At 36.1% G+C, this 20,968-nt stretch overlaps 1 protein-coding gene across 2 annotated transcripts in view; it reads right to left on the reverse strand.

Annotated features, from left to right (window-relative positions):
• LOC124636836 (mucin-17-like) overlaps positions 1-20,968 on the reverse strand; it is a 68,745-nt gene that overhangs the window by 23,774 nt on the left and 24,003 nt on the right. For both annotated transcript variants that reach the window (XM_047173019.1, XM_047173020.1), the window contains one exon: positions 8,974-9,005. The gene's annotated coding sequence lies outside the window, so the exon portion shown is untranslated. The remainder of the gene's footprint in view (positions 1-8,973; positions 9,006-20,968) is intronic.

Consider the following 20,968-nt stretch of genomic DNA (forward strand, 5'->3'; position numbering starts at 1 on the left):
AACAAAAACGTGTCTAGATTACTGTGTTTTTTCGAAATAATACGCTTTAATTACCAAACAATCACAGCGGGGATTATCGTTTCAGCAGTAAAAACCGAATCAGAAAATATTAATAAAAAAAATATACCTATTAGAATTAAAGCATTTTGCAATATTCCACAAATCAACCCGAGGTTATTTTTCCCTTAATATTTGTATTACCCACTTTTTTTTTAACGACGTCAAAAATCATCAAATGACCCCTCCCGCTGTGGGTTAGCAGCGGTGAGGGAGTGTCAGACTCTTACTGACTAAAAACCGTCGTGTTCCGGCATAGGCCTTTTACGTACCAGGGCCGCGGTATCTCTTTCGAACAACCCGCAGTTGTATTACCCACTGACTTATTGTTGTTTCTTTAGATGTATGAACGTTAAAATGTTTAAGTCTGTAGCCGCCCTAGTGTATAATAAGTTAAAATTAACAGTAACGGGCCAGCCTAGTCAGAACGTCAAGATTATCTAGATAAGTAAAGCAGTTAAAACTAATTAAGTGACAAAGGTATAGAAATTACAAACATTCAGTAATTAGCCAGCCCAGCGGCCACATGTCTCTTTGCGGTCTGTTAATTACAACTTACGATACACATAATTTTCACTTTTACTCATAATACGAAAACAGACAAAATAAGCGAAAGTAAACTCATCTTTACATTAAAAGTTAATTTAGATACGCTATGCGTAGATTTAATTATTTTTATACTACTATTATGAAGGTCAGTGTCCAAAATTATGTAAATTATAAGTTGTAAGAGGAAATGTGGTTAATTAAATTAGAAAACGTTTACAAGAACTTATCTTTAAGATAAGTAACTCTTCACCCTCGCAAAATACAGTGACCTATAAGTTTTCTCCGTCGATTAGTACTGCGACAATTTTGGAGGTATTTCGCTAATTTGCTTTTGAATAATCCTGCAGCTTTGCGTGTTTTTTAGGGACAAAAGTTATGCCGGATGGTTCAAAAGAATATTACCGCGGCCGTTGTAGATAAAGGACTTCAGAAAGAACATAGGCTATGTAATAAGGCCTTTTATACGGACTCATAAGAAAATTACTAATTATATTGAAAACTAATTTATCTCTTCATAAATAATTACTAGAAATGTAGCAACGTAACCCTCTGAATCAGTACGTAGATAACCCGCGAAGTGACACAAAGTTACCACTAAACGCGGTGCGGTGGGCGTACCCCTCTCGTGTTACCGTGTCTGTTGCAGCCAGTGATAAACATCACTATGCCACATACTGTTAGTCATTTATTGACCACTATTACGTAAAAGCAATGTATTTGTATCTATAGTAATACAATAAAAGGTTAGATTAGAACTTTATATACTTACTCATATTTGCAAAATAAAAATTGTGAACCGATTCGAAAAAATATTTCACTGTTGGAAAGCTATACCATCCCCAATTACGGGAAGTAGTAGAATAGGAAGAAGTTCCCCTAGGACTGCAGGAAAACACCCAGCGATACATTTATGCTTCTAGTTTCTGGATTCTTTACGACATGTCTCGAGAGGTAAGTCGTTGAAGATATGTTTATTAATAAATTGGGGATCTAAATGTAGCACGCTAAGCCTTTACTGACTTTAGGATTTGTAAGTATAACTGAAGGGGAAAATTGAACATAAAATAAAGAGCAGGAAACGCAGATTCAAATAGGCATGTACTTCCAATAAAACAAGTAGAATAAACTTCAATAAGAAATAATGTAGGAACATTTATTTAAAACTTGCTTGCAAGATATTAGGTTACTCTACAGTCGTGACCTACCAGGAGTTCATAACTCAAAGGAACAATGCACCACAAAACAGAGAAAGTGTAGCATTCACAACTATTTGCGGCTTCTCTCGACATAAAGTAATCCATTGTGGAGACCAACAGAACTATGAAATAAGGTCCTCAACCTTTTTGAAATGTTTAGCGAACTTACTGAAGCGTTGCTTTTGAAATATTGTTATGGTATTGTTCGGCAAGTGCAAAGTGTGCAATAAGTTGGAACTTGGTTCTATTTACAGATGTTACGTTTGTCAAAGAGATACTAACTAATACTAAGCACGTTTAGATCAAACTAAAACTCCGTTGCGTTTCGGAATCTTTTCCGGTTTTGAACTCAATATCACAATGGTCTTCTTTGTCAAAAGTACTAAACAAACCATTAAAATATAAACAGTGGGTTTTACGTGTAGGCAAGAAGGAATTACATAAACTCTCCGTGTTCAAATCTAAAAAAGAAAATTTAAAATATACGCCTTAAATACTACAAAAAAACCGGAACCATAACATAATCTAAAGCATTTTCACAAAACCACGATCTCAAAGAAAAGTAGCAGCGAAAGTATCTCAACTACACATAAACTGTCACAGATGTTGCTCAACTTGAATATTGACAATAGAAAAATGTATTGACAAAGAGATGGCGTAGGGAAAGTACAATGAACCGAATGGCTCACTAAAGTAATAAGGAAATGACGATTTGAGCGTACCTTGCGCAATGACCGGAATGCGCTCTTTAAGATGAAGAATCTTCTAGGAAAGGATTTTTGTAGTTTGATATTGAAAATCGAAAGAAAGTAGATCAGATGTATTTAAAGAGGAGGAAAAGACATTACTTTATGTTTAAAAGACGTGTAAGTTAGATATGGTTAGAAAATTATAGGAAATACTGCATAAATAATTGCTCACTAACACGCATGTCCAACGCGGTATGTGTAAATTATAGTATGGGCAAATCTCCCAGTTTGGGAAGGCCTTTTTCCAGCAGTTTTTTAGGAAGACGAAAAATGCAATTTTACTCGCAATTTTGACAGAAATGTAACACCTGTGCTTAACAAAAGTAGGTTCTGTTTACAATGAACAATACACGCCATTCATAATAGCAACAGTGGTTAGGTAACTTCAATCGGTAATCGTATCAAATGCAATTGTAGGGTCAACTCGATTTAACCGAACATCGGCTGTTTGTAACCGATGTCGAGTTACATAAATATCTGGACTACTTGATGTTGGAATGATAATAAATTGTTAAGATTTGATAAACTCTGAAGATAATTGTCATTAATTTCCTTGTCAAGTATCAGATATTCTATAATAATTAATCTTTTCTCAATTCTCTTTTTTAGTCTCTTATATTATAAATGTCATTAGAGCACATAAAGTAAGGTATAAAATCATATTTATAAGAAATATTTGCATACTCTATGTAAATAAATATGTTACCTAGTTATGGCTGCGAATAGCCAACACTTCTTTGATTCACTTCTTTCTATGCGTTGATTAATTATCATCGAAATCATTTAGGTAATTTACTTCACTTTGATCTTGAAGTGACTGAAACACATGCCAATTTATATTACATCAACTAAATAAATAAATAACTCAATCTATATTTTTGTTAGAGGACATCTCAACCTTCATCAGGCATGTTCTAGGGGCATAATTAACAAACTTATTTCTAACCGTTGCTTAGGACATAACAACATCTATCAGTACACAATCATCATTATTGACGATGATTACTTTATCGTGGTTTATCGTTTTATTTTAATTGACATGCAGTTTTACTTGTATCTTATGCAAGTGAAGCAGAAAGCTTTACTTTATATCTATAACTATAACACTAGCCGGTTTCCTGCGGTTTCACCCGCGTCCCACTGGGACTACTTGGTCCGTACTTGGATAAAATATATCGTACAAGAACAGTGTAGCTTTTCTAAAGTGAACAATTTTTAACCGACTTCCCAAAAAGGAGGAGGTTCTCAATTCGGCCGGTATATATTTTTTTTCTATGTATGTACATCGATTACTCCGAGGTTTATAGACTGATTTACGTGATTCTTTTTTTGTTCGACGCGGAATAGCTGCCAGTTGGTCCCATAGTCATCAGGTCAGGATCTGATGATGGAAACCCTGAGAAATCGAGGGCAACCTTCGAAAGTTGTAGGCATACATAGGGTAAAAACAGTGTATGCCTAAAAGCACTATTTAACAGTGAAGGTTTGGAGCTGGCCTGATGATGGAGACCAGAGAGGGTCGAGGGAACTCGACAACTGAATATGTAAACTACCTCGTGTCGTGCTTATATTATTTGTATTGACGAGACCTTTGCAACAGTGAAGGTTTGGAGCTGACCTGATGATGGAGACCAGAGAAGGTCGAGGGAACTCGACAACTGAATATGTAAAATACCTCGTATTTGGGCTTATATTCTTTGTATTGATGAGAACTTTCCACTTATATGGATAGTAACAACTATTCGTATCACTGAAAAGCTGTAAATAAAAAACTTTTTTACAAAAAAATTAAACCGACTTCCAAAAACACTAAAAAGTAAAAAAAAAACTAATTTTAGGTGCATCGGCCTAGAAGTCGGTGGCAAAATTAACTTAGTAACATCCATTATATAGACACCGACTTCTAGGCCGATGCACCTAAAATTAGTTTTTTTTGTAAAAAAGTTTTTTTTTTTTATCGGATCAGTAGTTTCGGAGGCAGTCGCTTCTTGTAAAGCACTGGTACTCGGCTGAATCCGGTTAGACTGGAAGCCGACCCCAACATGATTGGGAAAAGGCTCGGAGGATGATGAGTTTCGGAGCCTTTAGGGGTACAAATAATGAAACCAAAGAATGTTTCTTCTTTATTATGTTAGTATAGATAATATATAGATAAGATATTATCATGCACTTGGTTATGGCGTCTTGTGTATATGCAATTAATTAGACATGTGCATGACAGATGCACGTGCTTTATGGTATAACGATCAGTATTATTCCATTTAATAGTACATAGCTATGTTCTTCACAGGATGTATCAATGTCAGCCTTCACTGTTCATAGGTATTGCGTTTGCTACCATGCATGGGACTATTCGAGTCCTGGGTCTTTTATAATTATTCAAAATTTTGGCATACAATCGTATAAAAGGAGATAAAAAATGCCAGTATTTTTTTTTAATCTGCATTTTCTACAGAATAGCAGTCCAAACAGGAAACCTATCACGACTGAATCGTAATTCATTTAAATTATTCTGTAAAGATGTTTAAGTATTCAGATTCATTGCATTTTAATACAAATACGTCAGTTAAACAAAAACGTCAGTTATCCAACACCGAGGAAGCGGTATTTGCTAACACATAGCTAACATAACACTTACATATTTATTGACAGAATTCCGTATTACAATAAGTGTTATAAAATTATTCGTATAACAAATTACATCTTCGGTCACTGACCGGGTTTACATAACGTTATTTATTAAATAGCCATTCACCAATAATTAGATCCACTACGTTGTATCATCTTCTATACAGATTGGTTCATTTGACAAATCATTTATGTTAACACTAAGTACTTGAATATTTTCTTTTTAAAGCAGACTTTAATTTTAGAATTAATTTTGTTATTTCTGGTATGAATGCCTTTCGTATGATTCTTGTATTGCAAATATCTAGACTGAGTTATTTCAATTAATCATTGGCTGTTAACGGAGCACGTAGTTCTATTTTTAAAGCCTGCCCAAAAACATTATAGGTATTAGGTTCTACAATGTATTTCACAGACATGCCTATAACATGCAATTGAATGAATTGTATGGAAAGAACTCATATTACACAATAAGGGTGCTTGATGGAATTTCAGCTTATTTACCTACTATAAAATATATAAAATAACAAAAAAACACTATCTACCATCTGTAATCTGTACAAAGATCACGCAACTCACGTACGCGCACTTCTTTTGTTTTTCTTATAATTATTGCAAACGTCTTGCAAATGTTCGGAATTACTTCAATCGTATTTAAATAAAGAACGTTTGTAATCGCCATTAGTGTTCCCTCACACGGCAGACTAAATAGTCGGCCGACAGTGGCCCGATGGTCTGGTTGGCATAACTTTTTTATTAAGACTTTTTGCTGCTGTGGAATAGCGGCGTGAGGGAGTGTCAGGCTCTTACTGACTAAAACCCATCAAGTTCTTTCTGAAGCCCTTTGTACCAGGGTTGCGGTAATTCGTTCATGAACAATCCCGCAATCCTTTTAAAGAAAATCTCGATTTCAATCAAATTTTTCAGTAGGTCTAATACCGGCATAATGTCTGATCTTTGTAATGTGCGTATCATTCATCTTCATACTGATGTGTAAGCCCAAACAAACTATCGGCCGACTAAAAATTTGCAGTGTGCAAGAGCTCTTAAAATGTCCAAAAAGTTTTGTAGCAATTTCGTAAGGTGTCGAAACTAAACGTAGGATTGTATGTAATATGTCGCATGCATAATGCATCGTTGCTAAATATACGTGATACGGATGTCTGTAAATATAATGATATTGTGGATGACAAATAAATAATGATGATCTAGACACACGGCAGTGTGTCCGCCAAGTTCGAGCAAAAAAAGCGACACACCGGCCGTGGGTTTATTTATTTATTTATTTATTTATTTATTTATTTAGGCACACCAACAACTTATTTACAAATACTTTCACATATATAAGTTAAAGTGGGTTATATTACACGAACCATTTCGGGCCAAATTCGACCCCCCTATAACTCAAAATCTATTTTATTTACACATATCAAATTTCTAGTATCTGTTGAGACCCCCTCACTTATCTAAAATACAAAATTTCATTAATATACCTATTGTAGGTCTTGAGATATTGACGTCAGAAAATCGCTATTTTTACTTTACACTCACTGACTGACTCACTCACTCATCAAAAACCTAGACCACTTCCAATGGTCGTATTGACTTGAAATTTGGCATGGAGGTAGGTCTTTATGTCAAGGTAAAGTAAAAAATCTGAAAATGGCCAAGTGTGAGTCGGTTTCAAAATAATGAAGGTGTATTGGCAAGTTTTAATAGAAATTAAATACTTGATTCCCTGCGTTTAGTAGGTTTTTTAACAAGGTGTGTGAAAACTTGCCAAGTAACATCATTAAAAAGTAACTATTTTTAACTGAGGTATGTGTATGGAACTTGGTACTTATTCAGATCTCACTTCTTTTATAGGCGAAGCATTCCCATATTATCGAACTTGGCAGTCTTTCACATTTTTGTTTTGGGTGGGTACAACCTACTTTCGCGCGTAAGAATGATAATGAGATCTTCGAGTATTACGAAGCAGTAAATAAGAAGAAATTCTGACTTATATGCTTGACTAAGTTATTGTTCTTGATTTATCTCGTTTAAATCGAGTATAATACATAAGTTTAGCAAAGAGATTTCCCCTAGTACAATTTTAAGCCTTCAAAGTCTTTTTTTTTTCAATGTGCCTATGAAAGCCCTTTGCCTACCTATGAAAACGTCAAACAATTTGCACAGTTCCAAAGAGTTGGTCTCATCGAGAAAAAACATCAAGAAACTCCATAACAAAATATGATAAATTATTATGATTTTATTGTTCAGCATAAAATACTATAGCCGCATACAAATAGGAAACAAACAAAGACAAACTCCATCAAACTGATAGAACATTAAATTACAGAAACATTGTCAATTCAATACAACGTGTGCTGTGCAGACACAAATTGTACCACGATTGCAGACAAATACTATTGCGTTTCTGCATGCGCTTGTGTCAATATACAAACAGAAATATGTTACACAAAAGACACGCTTCAAAAGGTCTACTTTGAAAAGAACTTGAATACACATTTACTTCACAATCAACCTTGTCTTGCAAGGCCTACCAACATCCTATATTAGGACAGTTTTTTTTCGTATTTTTATCTGTCAAAAACAGCGTTGACAAGTCACAACAATATCTTTAGCATACTTTTACCTATTGCCAAAATGAGGATTACTTAAAGGTTCATAGAATAGATGTCAAAAAACTATAATCAGAAACACTGTTTTTAGGAATCGGGCATGCTTCCACAATCTTTATGGATCTTCTTGTTTTTTTTTTTTTTAAGATAGCCAAACCAAGCCAAAACAAACGGCCTATTGAAAACTACTCTCCAGTTTTCAGTAGACCGATTTTTTACCAGAATCAATTTGTATTGTGCTGAATGGTCCTTCGTAACATATTTACTTTATACCAGTACTAGGGTAGGTAATTTGGAAAAACACGGCACTAATAACAACTATCGCTCACGAATGCTCCGCGATCATTACAGGGTTGGCGCTCTCTAAACATTTATATGTCAACTGTTGATTTATTGAGAAAAACAAAATGTTTAATTAATGGAGATTTATCAATTGCATTTAAGTTGTTACGTTTTGAATGGGCTTTCACCCATTAATGGATCTTAGAATTACTTGTCACAGCTGTCAAAGATAATTGTCATCTTTGATTACTGCTACTTATATTTTTGTTTTTTTTTTTTGGTATGTTTGTTTTGACACATTTAAGATATCATACTATTATATGAAACTTAAGTGATAAAATTTTGACTGAGGAAGGCCAAGGGCACCCCTTAGACAAACAAATATTATTCATACGCATTTCAATTAACAAAACACGACACAACAATTTCTCAGTCACTCATTACCATACTGCATATGTCGTGCAACAAGGAACCCGGCGCAATAAATATTGCTTCAACAGTGACAGCCCTGCCGTGATGCGCGTGAGTCTCGGTCCAGCGAGCCGCTTTACGCTTTCTCCAGCCATTCCTAGCTGCACGACATGTAAGTACGTACAATGTCATGTGGACCTGGGATGATAGCCTATGTTTAGAGTAGGAGTTCTCATGTAAAGGATAGGGGTGGATGAGGAAAAAGGGGGAAACTCATGGTGAAAAATAGAGGAATTTATAAAGGGGATATGTTCAGAAAATATGATGATTTGAATACTGACTTGTATGTCGTTAACTATAAAACAATAGAAGAAGAATGATACCTACTTACATTTATTCGAAAAGACATTAAAATAGTCTTCCGTATAACCCTTTAATACCTTAGAAAACATTAATACAGAAAGTTGTAATAATTACCTTTCTCCTTAATCTAGACCTCCACACGCATTCTGAAACAAAAAGAAAAACTTATAAGCAACATTTTCACTTCAAATATAACTGCTGAAAATATAATTGGGCTACACGCAACACACCTGAAAAGGTCCTTACCCTTAATATCCTCAAAGTTAAACAAGCTTCATGAAAAATGGCGTACAAATAATGTAAACAGAATGCCTAAACCCGACAATTATTGCCACCACCTTATTTGATGATCGCGTGTAGGAAAGTCAACAATCGGGACACGTACCCTGTGATCAACCATTGCGAAATGACCTACATCCCGTCACAAACCACAAATAATCACAGGCCATTTGAAAATGGATGATCGTCATCACACCTTTAATGACAATTTAAACACTATGACCCACATGTTAAGGCTCATATTTCTATGTGACCTATGACTAAAGGCTTTGACAGACAAAGGGGTGGACATCAAAGGTGATCGACCCATTTTTTACACGATCGCCGGTCAACGGCATTGAATAATGGTCAATTAAATAGCATTAATTTTTTATGAAGAGATTCCTGACGGATATTGGACATAAAACTTTTTAGATAAATGTTCGAGATTATAGTTTTCACATGCGATACTTTTTTTATTTACTGAATTTTATGTTTTAGCTGTTAAAAATATGAGCTAAATTCTCTATTGCTAACAAAGTTGGATAGACTTGTATCATGTATTAATGAGGAAATAGTAAAAAATAGTATGCTTTTTCTCATAACATCTAACCACATCTGAGTAACCACGTAGATAAGTAATAAAAACATTATAAAAAAAAACATCCTATTTTATAACTAAGCATAACACACCGGTATTTATAATTTAAAGTAGGTACCAGGCTAGCAGAAACTGCAAGGCGTTACACAACCAACCAGACAGGCTAGTTGGGCAATCCCGGCTGTAATTAGGAGCAAAGCACAACCAATGTTTACTAAGCTCTACAACCGATATAGGAACACTACTATTTATAAATAAGTATTATAAAGGAACTAAAATGATTCCGGTCGCTTTATTTACGATAAAAAAAAAATGCCAGAATAAAACAGCTAAGTCATCGTATTACAGCCAAAATGAGCACTTACATTAAATAACACAACTGAGTCATACATCCAAAAATATAATATCAATAAAATCAATCAGAAATTCTGGTACGACTGCTTTTTCTAAACCCAAAGCAGTTTCAAAATCAGGGATGCCTTATCCGATGAAAACAATCCCAAAGAACATCGACCAGGACCACATAATAAATTAGGAGTTCAACATTCGAATGTGATTCGAATCTATTGTGTTTGTGTTAAAACTCCTTCGACAAATTCCGCGTTCCATTTTCAAATCTGTAGTGGCGAAGTTCATCTCATAGTACATCCTCGGGTGTTTCCTTAGCTCTGTTGCAAAACTTTATAAATGGCGTCTTCGTGCGCAATCGGCTCTCGGCTTCACGTTCACTGACGTTCGGCTTGCCTAACTGATCTCAGATACCAATACCTATTATTATGTTTAGGATCATTTAGTACGTATTGTTTGTATGGGCGTGTGTTTCTCACGATGTTTTCTTTACTGTAAATTGTTTACTTGTATTGTAGAGTTTGGGTAATAATAGGGAATAGTGAGACTACAAATTCAATTTTGGAGCCAGAGGAAGTAGTAAAAGTATATCATTCGAGTGTGTACATGTATTTCATTCGAATCTAACCATGCCATGGGATTGTACCAGGAGACAATAATTATCAATTTCGAAATATAGTGACAAGTACTAGGACAGCAGAAGAGAACGGAAGCTCGCTGGTTGTATGCGGAACCGTGGAAGGTCACCGGCTTCGTGTCTTGAGACCGTCGTGTACGAAGTTTAGACACCTAATAAGTAATAAGTACACAGGTATTGGAGTATTCGTCATGAGAAAATCGTAAAAGCAATAACCATTGTGATTATTATAAATGACTTGGTTACAGCAATTTTATTATGAGTCGTAAATAAGTAACTGTCAATCTAAAAATGTCTGTAAGTGCGCGGCTATTATGTTATTTATTCTATTAGTTTACCAATATTTTAAATTAAATCTCCTTTTAGACTAAATCGAATTCAAAATCGTTGAATGCAAGGATAAGAATTGATACACAAATCCATTTACGACTTCATGTCCCTTATTTGTTCAAAATGGACAACTTATTCTACGGAATATAAGCGCGTCAAATCTATGCTAGCCATATTTGGACCACTGCACCGATAAGACGGGCTGACTCACAGATCAGACCATGTCAATCAAATCTCCAATCATATTTGACCCGACCGGTTCCAATTGACGTTTCATATTTTTAATTTCGAACGAAGATCGTATTTTATATTCTATATTCTATCTGGCAAGAAAAGAGGGTCTTTGGTTTTTGAATAATTAAACGTTTTTATAATATTATAAACGCGAAAGTTTGTATGTATGGATGTATGGATGGTTGTTACTCTTTCACGCAAAAACTACTGAATGGATTTTAATGAAACTTTACAATAATATAGCTTATACATCAGAATAACACATAGGCTACAATTTGTAAACATATTGTTCGAAATACTAAACCTGCGCAGACGAAGTCGCGGGCACCAGCTAGTAAATAATAAAGGAATTCAAGTAATTTCCTGTTCATCACAAGAGTTCAGAAAACTTGTCAGTTAGACACGATATTCCCGCCGTTTCCAATAAATGCATTTATTTATTGATGGTCAGCACAATGTTCTTTTGTAATACATAATATGTACATGGCCTCCATTTGATAATATTATTAAAACTATCATAAACATTATCTAAACAGGCTTAGTATTGCTGAAGAATTAGCCAGTCACTGCTATTAACAACCAATAATACAGTATTTTATATGTCCTATTAAATTGACTATTATTTTTCTGTTATTATCTTATCTAACAACTTTAATCCGTTTATCGATGAATATCTGACGTAAGTTGTGTAATCCAATTATATTTCATTCAGCTGTGTAGAAAAATTATATTGTCCTTCATATTTTTTTTCCGTCAATTGTATTGTATTTCATGCTAAGAATGCGAACTTTATGTTCTCACAATATTTGAAAAAAAAGCTAACTATAAAAAAGTCTCATAATATGAAAGATCAAATTCTCAAATCAATAGATAGATTTTAGTTTCCTCTCTGCCTTATTTTTCGTTCGAAATCTGTGTTTGAAACCGATCCCTAGACGTACGCAATAATACTACGCCGCAATAAGTACTAGGATAACAGAAAGTAGCAGGAGACTAATCTAGTGACAAATAAGTAGTAGACCATTAAAATAAACAGACAATAAATTGTAACAATAGGTAGTTTCTCCTAAAGATAACTAAATCAAAACAATAGTTTATTCGCTAGTACTTAGTATTAAAATGTCAGTAGGTCAAGTTTGACATTTACCTTATATTCCGATCTCTCCTTAAAAGCCATTACTTAGCCGTGAATAGGATTTATGACTATTGACTATATGATAATTGATAATATTAATCCTAGTTTGTCTATGAGCATGTGTAGGTATTTTATTCGCTGTTCATCATATGATAACACGATTAATTTTGGTTCTCAACGATCATCATCTCCCAAACCTTTTCCTAACTATGTTTAGTTTAGTTCTCGAAGATAAAGGAGTAATTTTCTTAAATGAGATTCCAAAAAAAAACCTTTCCAAGACATATCGTTTTTTTATCAATAACAGGTAACAGTATTTACTAGTGACTTATAAAATTTTAATCAAGACTATGACCACATACTTAAATAATTGTAATATCATAATGCGTGCACGCACATGTACGCATTATTTCCTTATTAGATAAACGCCTTGAATTTTTTGCTCAATAAACCTCAGGTGTTATACAAGTTATCGCCAATTACAATATTATGTAAATAGATTACATGTGTGCAATACTCGTATAAATAACGAATAGTTTTATTTAAACAGCAAGGAAATTGATTCTACTGTTTACGATATTTCACGGTTTTTGTTTGTTTTATCAGCTAATTTAGAACAATCTCTCTAAATAATACAGAAAACGTAAGATGATATTACTTTGATGCAAAAGATCAATGTAAACATAGTACTCGTAACAATTCCGGCTAAATATAACTCAACTTACGTTAAATAATGTAAGTATACCTACATTCAAAACAAAAGCACAAAGGAAAACAGCCGCACATTGAAAAAGTGTTTTTCAAAAATAGTTTACAAAATAATAACACCTCTTCCTTTATGTTTTTCCTACATTCTCATTGTCTATACTTCATTTTGGTATATATGTTACTTTTAAAATGTAATCATTACAAAATGTAACTTCCATATATTTTTCCACGAGCCCTTTTTCCCGCGGTTTTACCCGCATTCCGTTTACTGCCCGTACCGGGATAAAATATAGTCTGCGCTATTCGGGAAGAGTGTAGCTTTCTAACAGTGAAAGAATTCTTAAAATAGGTCCAGAAGTTTTGAGTTTATCCATTACAAAGAACCAAAAATATATTATTTTCCTCTTTATAATATAAACTATAGATTCGCTAAACATTAAGGAAAGTGTCAAGTCCTTGTCCTCAGCTCAATCGAGGATATAACCAGATGTGACTGATCATGAGTCAGACTCACAGTCAAGGCTTACAGGCAATCGAACGTGAACGGGCCACGCTTGACCGATTGCATTTCTTAACAATACCAGTAGTCTCCTCATTCTATTATTTACTTAATGTAATGAAAATATACAATGATTTGTTTCGATGAAGCACTTTCAGGAGCACTTTTGGAATAACTTCAAATATTTTAATGTAAGCTCAAAATCTATGCAAAGTAATAAAAATAACAACACTATGCTAGTTTGAACCTTTACACACCTATATTTTGGTTGTTCTAATGAATATTTCAATTCTTACTCAGAAAATATATCTCACAGGTTCATTATAATCTTAACTTACCAAATCATTGATGTTATCAAAACAGGAAAAGATGAAATTGATTAATTTCTTTTTAATTAAATGTAAATGATCCTTTTAATTGTTGATTAATATATTATCTACAAGATCTTTCAAAGCATGCCGTTAAAAGTAAATTTATTTTATCAAGACATTATATATAATGATAGCGTAAAATAGTTTTAATTTTGATTAATATCTAAGGAAATGATTATCAACAAGTTATTCATAATTTTGCTATTGTAGATTAAATGGCTTCTGATAAAAAGTAAGATATTTAAAAATATTATTGTAAATTTATATATGTCGGAGGCGTCATCAGGATGGCACTATCGTCCGACATCAGTTAGGGTAATCAAGTAAAGAGATAACTCAAAGAAACTCAAAACTCAAACAAACTAAAAACTCAAACGTTTATTCAAATTAGTCAGAACAAAAGACAGCCCCCAAAACGCCCGCCCTTCGCCACTTCCTATGTGTTTTGGCTGGGGAGAAGAAGTGGCGGAACAAACTCCCCAGCAACACATGTCTGTCTGTTAGGTTAGAAGAACCGTTACAATAAGTTTAGGTACTACAACGCTAGGCAATAACACCAGGTACACTACACGTAACGAAAGGCAGTAACGCGACAACTCCACGAAGACTCGACGAAGCCTCGACCAAGACTGAGCTAAGACTGAGCTCCGCGGACGCCACGCTGACCGCCACCACTCTGCCAAGCGCGCCAAAATGTTGTTTCACCGGAAACGCCGCTAGAGGGCGCGCTTGCGTGACGTTTAGTGTCCGTACTATTGACAGTCTCCGACACGGCCATTCTGACAGGACACACGTCCTCGTGTGTTAATCTGCAACAACACAAACACAGCACAGTATACACAATACAGCCTCGGCCACTCCTGACCACAACAGTAACTCTCGATCTTCGTTTTACTCTCTTACTTCTCTCAAGGAAATTGAAGAAAAACTTCAAATGGCCTCAATTAGGTCTTTAACAAACAATTTAGGTGACAACTAGTTCTCAAAAGCTATACCCTGAGCAACCGAGTACTAAACTCTCTCACAAGCAACAAAACAAACTCTACATTTAGTTGGAAAATGATCAATGAAAAGAAAGAAAATAATCGTTTCATTACAATAATTCAGAATCAAAATTAGGAATTTCAAAGTAAAACTGATCACTGCCTCTTACAAGAGACAATAAACTCTAAAATGTGACCGCTACACTTAGCCCAGTAACCTCCAGTTACTCTTTACTCTTTACTGCGAACCTCACATAGGAACGCCGAGTCTACACAAAATTACATTTCATCATAAAGACATAGAATTGAGTACCGGCTCTATATTATTTCTAAAAATCAATCAAATACCAGTTCAGTTCATGTAAAACCCAATTGATCAGGTAACAAAGGCAAGTATCGTAACACAACAAACTTTTAGGTAATCTGTATCCAAGCACACACACCAATTAGACCTATACGGCTCTGCTAGCCCAGCAACTCATGCTTATGCAATCCATCTACCAGGATCACCGAGTCTTCCCATGACTCTACGTTATGCAATCCATCTACCAGGATCACCGAGTCTTCCCATGACTCTACGGTCTAACCTTTTAGACCCGACCCCCGCCAGTGTTCATTGCAATACCGCGGGCTCACGGTGTACTACCCAGAGGCTGAGCGCACATACCGATTTCAACGAACTACGGCTACAATGACACTACTGGTGCGGTCAACACATACGGTCACACTTGACCCGGTCTGCAACTAGAGTATCTAGCTTGGAACAGATTAAATCTCACAATTTGACTCATCCTCATTAACTTCATTTGGTACCTGACCACTTGGCATACGTCTGATCAATCTAAACATTTTCAATGCAATAGAATGCTTTCACCTTGTGCGATGACATGCGATGTCCTGGCCTGTCGCAACTCATACGGCCTCCACGACGAATCTGGGGCAGGATGACGCTCCAAACAGCAACTGCAGCGCACCTCGCCCGCCGCTTGACTAGTAGACCTCGTCCTGTTCTCCAGGCTCGGTTCACCTTAGATGATATCTGTTAAGCCAGAAAAAGAAAGTGCTTAGGCATCAAATATTGACAACATATGGGCCAGCAACAAACCTTCTCGTTTCGTAAGATAGTAAGACCTACACACATGTTACAGATTTAAAGAATAGCAATCACTATTCAAATGAAGAAACTAGATACCTACCTTAAAAGCTAAGCACGTAATCAAAGATCGAATTGCTAATCAGACTCAACTTGTAAATTACTAAATCGCTAGGCTTCACGTGACCGTTGTCCCTTAGCCGAGCCCTCAGCACATTCTGGCCTCCTAGGGACCACAACCACAACCACAGTGATATGACACCAACTGTACCACTGATGTATACGGGTCTCTTCTTGGTCACCCCGATGCCATCACACAGGCCAACGGGTCTTTTCCAAGTCACCCCGGTATCCACCACTGGTACAAATCAGTACAAATTAACACAATGAAATTACTGAGTAGGTGAACGTAACACCTTACCAAAAATCTATAGTCAAGATGCACAATTCAATCAAATGTCGCAAAACTGAAATATTCTAATTTGAAGTTTTAGTTAATAAACATAAACCAGGTAATCCCTGTGACCAAACATAAGATACACACTTCAGCCATCCCTGTGACAAGTGCTCAACGGCAGTCATCTCTGTGACTTCCAACTTAACAGTCAATCAACCCTGTGATTAAAGCGCAACACACAAAACCCTGTGAACCTAGCTTTCATCATCTACGATTTCATTAATTAAAAAAACCTACCATCACACATCAACATCTCAACACATATCGCGATTCTACACAGTGCCTCCATCAAGCACTATATGGTTTGAGACCAAATTCTAAAACCCACAAAGCGATTTCGTCGCGACCCGGGGATCGAACCCAAGACACGCAGTCACGCTTACGACCACTAGGCCAACGAGTCAGTCAAACAGTACAATGTACAATGACAAGCCACAATAAAATTGGATTGATCTCACCATGTTTATCATTCAGGCGTCTCTTAACATCTCTGTGCATAGCGTCTTGTGTATGTTCAGGCTGAAATCCGGCACGCAGTAGAAGCCAGGCGTCGCGCTCGCGGACACCACAGCGACGAACTAGCAGACTAGACTCCTTTCACTCGAAGCAGGAGAGGCTCACGGGATTATCACATGCAAAAGAAATCGGAAATCGATTAATTTTATCACAACATTTTCATAACAACTATGACAATATTACTATCATGGCATAAATCTAATTTCACTGACTGACGATTTTCCCAACCATGCAATTCATGAAGGTCACGTCAACATTATGTTGCTCCTGCTCCTGCTCCTGGACACATTCGGATCAAAACAAACCTAACAGCAGTTTTATAAGGACGCTTGTGGCAATGAATGCTCCTCGAACCCAGGCAGTTCATAACCAACACTAATCAGCGAGACTGAAACTGCCTCTCAAGTTTATAAATGTCATATGACAAATAACCACAAAAATAAACCAAAAATGGATCGGTTTCACCGGGTTTCCACTCAACGTGCGTGACAATGCGCACATCGCTATAGCGCGCAGTACAGCGGGGCTTTCGCGGACGTGAAGCCACGGAGATGCACAAGCACCAATACTCCGAACTCACGATAACACACGACACGTTGACACGTTGGGCTCCTGGCAGCTGGGATGCTCCGCAGTAATTTTGTCGCCATATTGTTCAATAACGACCGTCATTGTTGAAACATGAAAAAAAGACAAATTCGGTTAATTTTCTAGCATACCTTCAATAACTAGCTTGACATGTAACAATGGAAAACAATACCATTACCATAACCGTGTTACCATACTTGTACCTTCGCTGAAATTCTTAATAAATCTTCCCCCACAAACTCCATTTCAAATTATCGACGTTACATTCTTTTTTTTTTTTTTTTTAGTGGGTAGAAATTTATCTTCGCATGGCGAATTCGAAACGCATGTGGGCATTCGGATTGCATCCCACTTCTGATGTCGGAGGCGTCATCAGGATGGCACTATCGTCCGACATCAGTTAGGGTAATCAAGTAAAGAGATAACTCAAAGAAACTCAAAACTCAAACAAACTAAAAACTCAAACGTTTATTCAAATTAGTCAGAACAAAAGACAGCCCCCAAAACGCCCGCCCTTCGCCACTTCCTATGTGTTTTGGCTGGGGAGAAGAAGTGGCGGAACAAACTCCCCAGCAACACATGTCTGTCTGTTAGGTTAGAAGAACCGTTACAATAAGTTTAGGTACTACAACGCTAGGCAATAACACCAGGTACACTACACGTAACGAAAGGCAGTAACGCGACAACTCCACGAAGACTCGACGAAGCCTCGACCAAGACTGAGCTAAGACTGAGCTCCGCGGACGCCACGCTGACCGCCACCACTCTGCCAAGCGCGCCAAAATGTTGTTTCACCGGAAACGCCGCTAGAGGGCGCGCTTGCGTGACGTTTAGTGTCCGTACTATTGACAGTCTCCGACATATATATTTTTCTTGAATTTACAATAGGTAAATTCAAGAAAAATATGATACTTAATACATATGAGCTACTAGGAACGCAGAAAAATAAGTAGTTTACTAAGAAACATAACTATAGAATGTGCATCAAACCTCTGTAACATTTTACGCCCATAAACGCATCGATGAAATAACGATTGGAACATAAAAATTCCATGCCATAAGAATCAATCATAATTATTTTCTCGAGACGAACCGTTCAATTGTTTGAATAATTTATAAACTTTTCTTTGGGATTTCATCAGTTAACGGTTAAATGTACATTACTTTTACGATAGTACGCTGAATAAAGTGTATTCATGTCCCATTGATGATCAGCAGTCAAAGGAAAAACTATAAAGCATAAATTGTGTAAGAATCTCTTTCAAATACTCTATTTTGTTTATTTATCCGACGTCTGGGCTTGGCCACTGTTAGAAAATAATCTTTTACAGCTTGAATTGCAGAAAAATGCATCATACTTTTCACGTATGTCTGAAGACTGCACAATAAATAACTAATATTGCCTATTGCCATCAATTAATGTAACCACTTCTCGGAAAATTGCTGAAAAACTAAAAGACTCGAGTATTAAACCCACGAAATTGACTCGAGTATTAAATCACCGAAAAATCATTTAACGTCACCAAACAAAGAAAAATAACCGATTATACAATAAGAGCTTATAAATCAACTGAAACGGTTACTCAATTCGGGCGACGCGACGCGCAGTTTTCATAGAAGAAACGCACGCGCACATCTAGCGTGCAGCTAGAGAAATCATCTGAGTTATGCATATTTATAGTATGGCTTTCTCCCTCTAGTATTTGATTTGCTCACACTAAATATTGTTACCATTTATTGCTGCCGATTAGATTAAATGGACTTTAATTGTTTTTGATACATAGATCATATCGGTGTCGCTTTTAGATTGATAGCATCTCGCATCGCTGATCTTTCGTCGAAATACAAGGTGTTGATTTGCATTTGTGCCATAGTTCAGGAGGAGGACATACAATACGTAAATAATCGATTGGAATTACAGTAGATGGGAAATAACTAATATGCACTGCTTTTTTTGTCATTGTAATGTCGTGGTATTTCCGAAGTAATCCAATTTTATGAATGAAATTTATGAGTGATCGTTGCGTATGCTTTGTGTTTGCAATTGTGTGAGGGTGCAGCACGGTTTTAACGCCAGTAACATACGCGCTAAGTTTAAATAAGGCTAGATGACATTTACAGAATTCCGAAAAAAAATTAGAGAAAAAAAAATTACGTACCAATTTTTTTATTGATTTGGGTCGAGAATCATTAGCATAATTACCTCCTTGAATATGGCACGGATGCAAATCAACAGCTTGTATAATTGTTCACTTGATTTACTTGGGGATTTTTTGGGAGGAAATTAAGGTACTTTTATTTAATCATTAATGAAAATTCATATCTAACATCAACAATAAGTTATTACACATTATCTTTCCATTTTTGGATCTCCACAATTAAACGTCTACTTTATGCCTTTTCTTGCATGCATCTTCAAGTCAATTCAGAGAGCTGAGCGCTCTAAAAACATCTGGAATGTACGAAAATACAACCAAAACACAGCACATTTGACACTAGTAGCGTAGTTATGATTAACGGTGAACAACGCAACATAACCTTGGTGAACGCTCTCCGCAAACCAACCAAATGACCATGAAATTAAAACGTTGCTAAAATAACGTTTTGTTTACCATTGTACCACTGGGACACCTGACTTCTATCAATTGTTGTTTTTTTCTTATATTCAAGTATTGCCTCTTTCGTAATATAATCATCGCGGCCATAGGTTACTGGTGAAGAAACTAGCAAAAAACGCAGACAATTTTGTATGACCATTTCGTAATTTCCGTCCGGTAAAGGGGAAAACGATGTTGCTATGATTAGACTTTATGTTTCTTGGTGGAGGATAATTTGAAGAGGATAATTTTTTTTAAATCAGGTATTCAATGAAAGAAACTAGGTATGTAATTGCAAAAAGGAATCTATGCGAATAAAATATGCAATAACTGATTTGAGAACCTGAAATCAGCCGAAAACTTTATAATAAGTTACAATTTCTGATTTTAACAACAGTGGAATTTAAATGTCATCTTTTACAGTTGAATAATGTGAGTCACCATGACTCACGAGTACCAGGTCGACATAAAATGCCAGAACTCTATCGAAACTACTAAGGTCCTACTGTTAAAAAGCCAGGTTCATTCGCTTTGCCCCCGTGACCAATGAGGCAATGATGTTGTCACTGCATAGGTGATTGCTGTTGAGTAACAACTAATAAATTGGAAGCTTTATTACGTGTACCATCCTCCGAGCCTTTTTCCCAATCATGTTGGGGTCGGCTTCCAGTCTAACCGGATTCAGCTGAGTACCAGTGCTTTACAAGAAGCGACTGCCTATCTGACCTCCTCAACCCAGTTACCCGGGCAACCC

Source organism: Helicoverpa zea, chromosome 15 (assembly GCF_022581195.2).
Source record: "Helicoverpa zea isolate HzStark_Cry1AcR chromosome 15, ilHelZeax1.1, whole genome shotgun sequence".
Taxonomy (NCBI): Eukaryota; Metazoa; Arthropoda; class Insecta; order Lepidoptera; family Noctuidae; genus Helicoverpa; species Helicoverpa zea.